This window comes from Thermobia domestica, chromosome 7 (genome assembly GCF_964235325.1).
Source record: "Thermobia domestica chromosome 7, izTheDome1.hap1.1, whole genome shotgun sequence".
NCBI lineage: Eukaryota > Metazoa > Arthropoda > Insecta > Zygentoma > Lepismatidae > Thermobia > Thermobia domestica.
This window is the reverse complement of record NC_137460.1, coordinates 242,092,229-242,103,754: the sequence shown is the minus strand read 5'-3', so window position 1 is coordinate 242,103,754 and position 11,526 is coordinate 242,092,229.

The following is an 11,526-nucleotide window of genomic DNA, read 5'->3' as shown; positions in this document are numbered from 1 at the left end:
CAGGTTGTCGGCCTACGTCATTTATTTCTCCCCTGTAACTAACGATAGGTGTACATTGCCTGTCTCATACGCATCTAGACAACTAATAGATTTTTTGACTAGTCTTGGAATAAGTGTCCCATAGTAATAGACAGTGTCGCGCGTGACTTTTCTCATAGGGGACTAGGTTCGAAAACAACTCTATCTTACGCGTGAAAAATTTAGAAATTGAATAAATTTTACATAATTTAACAATATAAAGAAATACCTTAATAAATTAATCAAATAAAAAGTGAAACAGTCTTTCTTTTTAAAATTGCAAACTTAGGCTAACTTTATTTGTATATTATTGGAATTATCCTGTCACCCATTTAAAGGAATTTCTTTACTACTGTGTCGTAGAAGAATCCTTGACTTTCCAGTTTACCATCAAACCTTTCTCAATGGACGACAGGAAAAATGTAGAACTCTATTCTTGGTCTGCGTATTATGAATAGACGTCTTGATACGTTTCAAACAATTAACACATTTGTATATAAAATGAAATTGATTCTTGTAAAGGGTAAAGTATACCACAATAATGGAACGGGTAGTATAGTGGGATTAGAGTTATAGTGTGTTGCCTGTCACATGGAGACCATTACCCAAGTGATCCATGACATTTCATTCAGATGTGACAGATAGTAAAATACAAGGGATTGAATAAAAATAATAAGAAAAAAATGCATAATGTAACTAATTAATATTCAGAATAAAAGAAACAATTACACATAAGTCAAATGCACAAATATATTACGGTACTAAAAAAAGAAGCATACAATAACTACAAAAACATGTAAATTGCTAATAAATAATTTTGACTTGTCATATTATACCATACTTTAGTTTAGGGATGGTACCGAGACCGAGACGGACTTTTATATACCGAGACGAGACCGAGACGGACTTTTAAATACCGAGACGAGACCGATACCGAGACAGACCTCTATAAATCGAGACGAGACCGAGACGAGACTTAGGTCAGTCTCGAAAGTCTCGGTCTCGTCTCGAATATTGATATTGATAGATACTAAAATTGCCTTCACAGAAAATTTGTTTCGTTGCTGTGTTAGATAATATGAGAACAGTTGACTGATGTACAGTGGCGTATTTACGGAGTGGTTATCGGGCTCAAACCCCTCCCAAAATAAATTTGTGATAATTTTTTGCATTGCACGTACAACGCAAATGTTTTTTACTCGTTCCTCAAGCATCTCCCGAAACAAAATCCACTGCTGATGCAAATAGATTTCTCTCTCTGTCTCTTTGTCTCTCTCTCTCTCTCTCGCTATTATATATATATATATATATATATATATATATATATATATATATATATATATATATATATATATATATATATGGCCGCAGTGCCACCCAGGTCCGCCCGGTATGGGTTCCCGGAACCCAACTTTAATTTTAAATGGAAGCAAGGGGTGAGTGGTACCTCGTTCGATAGATCTTGAAAAACTAAAAAGCGTTGTGGCAAAAAAAAAAAATCTTTCATATTGGGCACTGCATTCAAAATGGGCGCCAAGACATGTTGCCTCTATCAGATACAGTAAAACGTGCAGTACCACTAATATGAAAACGTTTGAACATAAATGAACCGAACAAAATCTCAAATAGAAAATGTCATGTGGCACATCTATTGATATTGTCGCGGAGACTCCCAGGGCCACCCGTCATTGGGGCCCAGGGCGCAACTTCAAAATTGAAAATGGAAACATGGGGTGTGTGATACCTCGTTCGACTTATCTTTAAAACCTAAAGAGTGCTGTTGCAAAAGAATGTTCATATGAATCACCGTTTTCAAAATGACCACCAAGACATGGTACCTGCATCAGGTAAAACGTCCAGTATCACTAATATGAAAACACCAGAACAAATATTCGAATAGGAAATCACAGAGTGTATTTATCATTCTATAGCTCTGGAATGTTGCAACAGTCGAAATGATGATTAGAGTGAAAGTGCCATAATGGAGAGGAATAAATCTAACTCCTAGAAAATTATCTCTCCAACCTCACTCTGTACGTGAGTGAAACAGGAAGAATCGGTGAAATTGCAAATGGGAGCCTTAGTTTTTGCAAATTGTATCTACGAAACAAAGTTACTTGAAATGTGTTTTTATAAGAGATAAATGTCTCTGTAATGTGATAAAGTATGTAAAATTCTTGTTAAATGGTACCTTCCATTTTGATTGCGGGCAATGGTTTGATGCAAAAATGAATCAACTGAAATGCGAAACCAATTTGTCGAGCAATGCAATTTTAGAACAATGTTTACAAACGTTGGTTTTGTTCAACAGTCGTCTGCATGATATTGGTTCGCTTCTTTTCCTTCTATGTCTTCTTGCATATCATAGAATATGAGTTTCACTGAGATGTCCACAGTTACATTCCGAATAACTTTCAACGGTAATTTCAGTTGTGATCCTTAGTAACGGAACTGTACATACTGATGCAGATATGTCGCAAAAATCTAGCACGCAATGCGTTAAATTATCAGGGGCGAAGAGTCGGGTAAAATGTTATTAAACTTGAATTTCACCTTATTTTTATTCACCTTATTTCACTTTATGTTTATTCATTATAGTACCAGTCATTTGAACACAAGTGTGTCAGACAAACCATATCTATTGCAAATAAAACTGAGGTTCTCATTTGAGATTTTTACCATTCATTCCCGCTTCACCTATTTACGGACAGAGATCGGAAAGATAATTTTCTATCATTTCCTCTTTTGCATCATGTCAATTATACTTTAATAATCTTTTTCTCCGTTGCATTATACTCGAGCCGTGGAATAATAAATACCCTCTGTGCTTTCCTATACGAGTTTTATTCTGTTCATTTATCTCCAACTAATTTCATATTAGGGGTCTAGTTGTACTGGACGTTTTATCTGATACAGACACCATGTCTGGCGGCCATTTTGAAAACGGTGACCCATATGAAAAATGTTTTGCTACAACACTGTTTAGTGTTTCAAGATTTATCCAACGAAGTATCACTTGATCCATATTTCGGTTTAAAATTTCTAAGTTTGGCCCCCTTAAAAGGCAGCCCTGGGAGAACTGCGAGAACATTACTCGACGCGCCCCATGCCTTTCCTGTTTCATTTTCTGACTGTTCGTTTATCTTCAACTGTTTTCATAATAATGGTACTGGACGTTTTATCAGATACAGGCACCATGTCTTGGCGTCCATCTTGAATACGGTGACCGATATGAAAAATATTTTGTCACAACGCTTTTTACTTTTTAAAGATCTATGGAACGAGCCCCATCTTTCCATTTAAAATTTTAAAGTTTGGCCCTGGTCATCCCATGAAAGGCGCCCCGGAAGGCGCCGCGACAACACCATTCAGTGTGTCCCATGGCATTTCCTATTTGAGTTTTTGTTCGGTTCATTTATGTTCAACCGTTTTCGAGATATCTCCGTGGAAAGATTGAAATGGGCCATCCTGGATATATATATATATATATAGCCACGGACCAGTATATGATCAAGAGAGGGGCTAAACCATGGTTTGCCGCTTTATCCAGTGTAAAGAAAGTAGGATTGAAGCCCATTTTATCCAGTGCATACCTGAGCGTTAAGGGGGGCTATAGTCCCTATAGCCCTCCCCTAGAATCTGAGATATATATATTTGGGAAATTCTTCTTGATACTCTGCAATATCACTAGATAAACAAGCAATGTTGCTAAAGCAAAAAAAAGTTGTATTTTCTCAAATTGCGCTACGTAAAGTATTACATATTTCTAATTTAGTTATTTAACAAAACCATAATAGCCCATACATTATTTAGTGTAGCTTGGAAATTTCTAATAACGCAAATGGGATGGACGGTGCAATGCGCATCAACTGTACCATAGCGTCAAATACTGTGATCATGGTATAATATATTTCGAATGAATGAAGGAACAAAGTTACAAGAAACGGAAAATTTAAATATTTCTAGAGACTTTACTTCGAAAACGCTCTGGCATATCACGTCTCATCATGCAGATGCTTCCAAAAGACTTAAATGATTATAACGCCATTTACAACAATTGTTATTTCAAATCGTTTCAGAGATACCAAACACATTGGTAGTGATTGTTATACTGCTTAAAATGACGTATTTGTATTAAATTTTTATAATGATTATTGCTTTCCTTTGCTTCTATAACATTACAACAATAGTTTTTGGTGGTTTTAATTACAAGTCGCAGTTACATTATTTTAAGCAGTGTTGTCCACTTAAATAAATTGCTAAATATTATTCTAAATATGTGCAAATAACGTAGATAAACTGCAAACTATTTTAAAATTGCTCGTAATTTGTTTCATGGTGCAAGAATGCTTTCAAGAGACGACGTTTTTCACAGTCTTTGGGCTACTTATAATGTTAATGTTTGTCTTCGTTCCAGCAACACATGTAAATGCAAATTGTAACTGATACATTTTCAGTAAGACTAGTTGTTCCCCCTAAGCTTTAGGCCTGGTGTACACTTTATATTAAGACCGTGTTTAATTAAAGGTACTAATTACACCCTAATTACATTTCACTTGCTTTAGTTTGACCACCGACCACCTCAAACTCGATCCATACCATATAGGCTAGCTATATGCAATTATTCAAGGACTTACAGTTAGTAATACACAGTGTTCACTTTTGTTTTGTTTTGTTTTAGTTTAACGTCCCACAATTATGCTAGGCCGGCTAAAGGAGACGTGGAGCTAATTATAGTGGAATCCGAACCACTTCAGTCGTTCAACTTTACCCCTACCAGAAATCGAACTCGGGACCACGCGAACCGAAATCAAGAGTGCTAGCCGCTAGACCAAATGGGGGTCCTCACATTGTGTTGATTTAAATCATTCAGTCAGTGTTGCCAGATCTGAAGATTAAAAAGTAGCGTGTTTGTAGGCCTACTCCGAAAGTAGCGAATTCGAACTATTTGTAGCCCAAATATATAGAAATTGATGGTGCTAATGAAATAATTTAATATGAGCTGGAAAGTGTGCTGGTCGTATTGCAAGAAGAAATTATGATCGACGGACGAAAACAATTCTAGACTGGATCTCACGGGACAAAAACAGCCTAGGAAACCTCCCCATACAAGAAGGTGTGACGAAATCAAGAACCACGGAGGAGTAACCTGGAAAAGAATTGCCCAAGTTAGATAGTTGTGGAGAAGACTTGGAAAGACCTTCATCTAGCAATGGATTGTTAATGGTTGATTATGATGATGGTGATGATTTTATTATATCTGGACCTCGGAGGTAAACTAAACCAAGTCATAATTTCGTAATTTTACAGAAGCGAAAAACCGGTTCCTCAACTAAGACTAAATATATAACTTTTACTAGGTAAGGTAGGGTAAAAATGGATCCAAAATTTACTGAAAGTCATAGAGCGAAAAAAATATTTTTGACTATTCAATCCATCATGTTGCAGCAAAACTACGAAAATTAATACAAAAGAAAACTAGAAAGTTAAGAATCACTTGTTTTGGCGAGTGAGAAAAAATAGATACAGATAACTCGAATTACCTATATACTTATATAATACTAGCAGCGTTCACCCCGCTTCGCTGCGGTCACCCCGGAACGCAATAAACTTTGTTACTTAGATAATTTTTACTTTTTCGCTTTCAAGTGATATGATAAAAACCATAGAAGATTGCAGTAAATCTTAACATTATATCGCCTGTCATTTATGTTAACCCGCCCCGCTTCGCTGCGGTCACCCCGGAAGTTTTCGCTTTCAAGTGATATGATAAAAACCATAGTAGATTGCAGTAAATGTTAACATTATATCGCCTGTCATTTATGTTAACCCGCCGAGTGACACGGTCATGCGGGTTGCATATAAATACGTTTATTTTTACCTATGATGATCTAACAAAGGATTTGTACGTTATGGACACTTGAATGGTCAATTATCTCAAGACTCTGGTAATTAAAAATTAAAGTGATATGATAAAAACCATCTAGGGTCCAAATCCTAATAACCCCCCAAAAATAAAAGAAATTGGTTCAGCCGTATTAGCGTGATGAGGGAACAAAGGATTTGTACGTTCTCTTTTATATATATAGATGTATATCCATGTTTCGCAAGTCAGTTTTAATCAATATAAAATTTCAACGTAATGAACGCAAGATTAGTTTTCTCGAATAAAGATTGCATGCACCGTTGAGAGCTCAGGAATAAGATTAATCTATGTTACGGCACTGGATATGTGCTTACGTAATACATTACCACCTTATGAACTTGTATAAGAAACAGAATGCATTTAAAATAAGACGCAAATTATGCAAAACATCGGACTTTGAATCTAACTTGTTTTGTGACCCAACTCGAGACCTCACATAGTAAAGATTAGTGTAGTAGCTCCCACCACAAGGTCCAGGACGTTCGTGTTATAAAGTGTCAATTAAACACGGAGATGTGAAACGGCAATATAGCCTAGCATTTCATCAATTTCAAACAAAATACGTATATTGTAGTAATTTTACCCTATTTGTTAAGATAATGAACGTTATATTTTGTTTTTAAAATGGCAGTCAAAGCAGAATGTATTGAATAATAAATGAGAAATTGTAAAGTTTCAATTTCGGTACGATTAAATACATTCGTGCTGCTATGTGTTGCGTTATCCGTTAGGAGGTATTGAACAATTCTGATTCAAAGGAAGGAAATAAACTACTGTATAGTACTGGAGTTAATTTAATAGAGTTTAATTGTATACGCAGTTCTGAGGCTATATTAGACAAAATCTATTGCTGAAAGTGAAATCTGGGTTCTATTAGGGTTTTAGCGTGATATACCCACTGATCATTGAACCTGGAATACGCACATGGATAGCACTAGCACTAGCAAATTAGCTACGAAGAAGTACACCATACCCTAATTCTAAGTCAAAATGGAAGGAAAAAATAAGCGGAAACGACAGACTGTACCTGAATAATACTTTCACTATTTTAATTTCACAGTATTTATTTCGAGACTTTCGAGACGAGACCGAGATTTGGTACTCGAGACCGAGACCGAGATCGAGACAAGCATCTGTTGACCGAGACGAGACCGAGACCGAGACGGTGATTTTTCACTCGAGACGAGACCGAGACCGAGACAGTTATTTATCAACCGAGACGAGACCGAGACTGTACAAAGTCTCGTCTCGTCCCGTCTCGATACCATCCCTACTTTAGTTATACTTTCTTTCTGAGTTTATACTTAATGTCCTGACGACAGCTACTCAGAGGCTTCATGTCGAAGCTCTGAACGGAACGAAGTGAATCCGAAATGGTGGATTCCGAATGAAAGATTCCAAAAGAATGTATCTTTGGTTTATAAAATCTGTCTTTTTATACTCGTAAATGTTCTTGTTTGTCACAACTAGTTGGCACTATATTTTTGAATCTTAGACCAGTCAAAAAATAGTTTCCTAATAAATATTGTTATGTATACAAATATAAAGGTTATTTTTGTTTTTCCGTTCAGTTTTGGAAAATCCGTGTATTTGTCCACCAGAACATCACCAGATATTGTGTTTTTAACTTTTCTTACAAACAATTGTGAGATCACCGATGCACCTATCGAGGTCAGCTAGGTGTTACGCTATGGCTTGTTATGGGAAAGTTTATTTTCCAGTTCACACAACCTTGGCCTCAGGTTATTCTTATTTTTGGATGCTTTGAATATTCGCACTGAATAATATTATTTTAATTGTCCATTTTGTTCTATGTAAATAAAAAAACTTTATGCACTATTAAGTGATAATTCACTTATTATATGATACAATAGAATATCTGCTCTATAGTGGAGGTGTGTTGACTGGTATATTTTGACACCAAATAACACAATTTACATGTTTCTGGAAACTCTTCTTTCGCCAAGCCTATTTCTTTCAAGAAGTGCATCATTTCAGTCACGGTTTTGTTTGAAAAGTTTTAGAGCCTCTAAACAGATATTAATTTACTGTGCAAACTGTCAAAATTTAAAACCCTCTCTAACTTGGTTTAAGGGTTGAAAACAAACTACTGGGAAACTGAGTTTTGAAGCACTGAAATTTCTTAGAATCAAACAGTTCAAGAAATTGCAACTTACTGAGATCTTGAAATCTCATCTCCATTTTTGCAATCACAGTATCAATAATTTCATTGTAGAGACGCACATATTTAATTTTTGGATCTGTTGGGTCATTTTCTTTACATCTTTTCTTAGAAGGTTCCACGTTGTCATTTACTACTACTTTTTCTATAAGTCTCTTCAAAATAATTTCTTCCATCCCTAAGGTGAGATATCGTCCCTTACTTTTTCAATCCAGTATTCCACATCCAAGTTTTTACTTTGAAGTGTGTTGAACAGTGTGTCCGTGAGCGAAAAAATATGACTGAAAACTTTTAATAACAAATGCAAAATCAAAATTCTTGAATGACGACACATAGCCTCTTGCAGTCATGAAAGCTTCGGTGTCCCAATTATTCTGCAAAGTCCAGTACTGTGCCGTGGGGACAGCCCCGGACGCCGAAGTAAGGGGGCGAAAAATTTGGGAGGAAAAGAGAGAAAAAATACTTGGAGTATATGTATGGGGGCGCCGTCGTATGCTTTCTTCCCGGGAGATGATTTTCCACGGCACGGTACTGACAATGTCCTCGAAAAACCCGTAAGAGTTGTTTTTGATTTTTCATTTCACAATTCAGAAATTGTAATTCCATCTTGCATTTGCAATCGTTGGAAATTGTTTAGTTACTTCCGATTTAGCAAGCGTATTTCGACAAATGCGAAAAGAAATTTGGAATGTCACTCAATGTTTTAATATATATATATATATATATATATATATATATATATATATATATATATATATATATATATATATATATATATATATATATATATATATATAATATTCCCTGATGTAAATAACAAACTCTGAAAGAAAGAGCATAGCAATGTATGAAGAATCCCTTCATACAAGATCCTACTCATAATTGCTATGAGAGAAACCTTCGAAAATAAGCTCATTTAAAGTAATCGCAGTGCGATCACTACTGACATCAGTAAAACCAACGAATCTTTCTGCCATCTTTCACGTTCCGATTGACGGTTGAAAGTTGAGAGAGATTTGCAATGTCCGTTTCTTCGTCCAACATTGTTCCTGTAAAAAAAAACATTTATTGCACACGTATAAAAAACATATAAAAACTGACTTAACCCTCTATTGCACATTGTTAAAACTTTACAATATTGCGTAATAGAAAGCCATATCTCTTTATCATTATTATTTTTTTACTATGTGCATACTGTTGTTTTTCTACAACGTTGCTCTAACACAAAACCAAGTGGAGTCAATGCCCGCCATTTGTTGTTTCTGGTACTGTTTGTATCATGATCGGGACTGGAGGCACGTGTCAGGCACGTAGCCAGGATTTCGCAATAGGGGGGGTCCGTGACGAAATACTATGGTCATCACACCAGGTGCTCATCATTCTAAACTATTTTACTATCAACATATATTCGTTCGTTTAGCCAGGATTTCGTTATGGGTCATGGAATTCTGTGGTTACACACCAGGTGATCGATCAATTTAAACTACTTTACTGGCAACATATCGATATTAGTTTGTTAGGACATTCAGCCCCCCCTCCCTCCGTTTCCTCCACACAAAGCTCCTCATAAGAAAGAGTAACCAAACGCTTGCTGTAGCTTTATACTTTTCACGTTGATTTATCTTTTCTCGTTTCTTTTTGTTTTATCCAATACAAGAAATGTCTCCCGGACCCACCCCTTGGCTACGTGCCTGCACGTGTGCTCTATGCTGCTGTTTTCAGACTTCAAGCTGCAGGTATGTTGTTTCTATTTTTTCTTAGATTTTTACTACATTTTAAATCCAAACGTATTGATAAAAGTATGAAACATGATCTGTAGATATTATAGAAAGCAAATACACATTTATCAGAATTATAATTGTACAGCAACCACTAGACGAATGCTTTGTTATTTTTTTTACATTATGCAAATGACTAGAATATTTTTGCTCTTTCTTCATAGGAATAATGAATCTAAAGGTGTTCTACGGAAAAGGTCGAAGAGAGCATATTGTAAGAAGGGGCGATGATGGTCTGATAGTGAAAATGATGGTCTTTCAGAAAGTGATGATGAGTGTGTCTCCTTCTTTCAATAACATATCCGACATTACTAAATGTAAAGTTCAGTCATGATAAGGAAAACTCTGGGGAGACATTTCTTGTATTTATGTCATTCAGGCATCCATTTCTCGGCCTGCAATGCGGTATTTGTTGCGGCCAGGGAAGATTCCTCCCTTCCAGATTTTATTTACATTATACCAAATTATTTTCATCATGTAGACAGCAGATATCGTGGCTTGTGCTCTCCTGATTTTTTAGTCTCTCACCCTAGACCAGGGGAATATGATGCTCCAAGGATTCAGCCAGTGCAAACTGATAATACCATTCTGGCATTTGAATGATGTGCCTAAGGATAGCCTGTCAGGCTGGTTGATTACCGGTATAATGAAATTTCCACATTTGGGATAATGGAATATTAGAAAATTTATATTCTTAATGGGAGCAGGAAAATTCGGTGTAGGAAAATGCGGTGTACAGAAAATTCGGTGTACGGAAACTATAACAAATTTTAAATATTGTGATCGTGAAATAATTTGAATTGTAGATTTCTACGGATTTTAATATTTCATGACTCGTACATATTGAGAAATTAGTTTTTTAATGTACACGCGTATGATTTAGCGAAGCATACAGGCCACTGCATTCAATGTACTAGCATTTAATTTGAAACTCAAGTTTTTATGCTGTTCTAGAATTTTCGACTTCCAAAAATAGAGGTAGGTTACTGGAGGAATAAAGTTGAAAATTGAAGATTTTTAAAAAAACAGTTTTAACGATTTTATTTATATTCCATAAGTAAATGTTTAAATCTAAATTCTTCAAAATCTTCATAGTTTATTTATTTATCATGTGTTACTCATAATTGTAAAAATAAATGCAACTAAAATGTCTAGCTCTGATTGGAGAAGTCAATAAGGAGCCAATAGGATTACAGTACTTGTTCAGCTTAACTTAAGGTAAACAAACCGAAGTGTCTGATTGGAGGAGAAGTGAATAAGAAGCCAATGGGGTTACAGTATTTTTTTAGCTTTTGCTTAAGCTCAACAAACAATTTAGAAGGAATATATAAACAAGCTAATGGTTTGATTTCTACATATTAACATCAATCTGTGGTTAAGACGGGCATCGTAAATAATTGGTCCGATGCTTCCTTGTCTTACTCACAAGTAAACCTTACGTTTGGGTGAATCGAGTTGCTAACTGAGACACATATGAAAAAGTAGTACTAAATGTGGTCAGTATTTCAGTGAAGTTGTAGGTGCGAAGCTCCAGGGGTTTAGGAGATACAGCTACCAGAACATCACATGGAAGTACAGAATAGTCTTCATACAGTTGGAGGTAAAAGCTCTGTAAGACATCT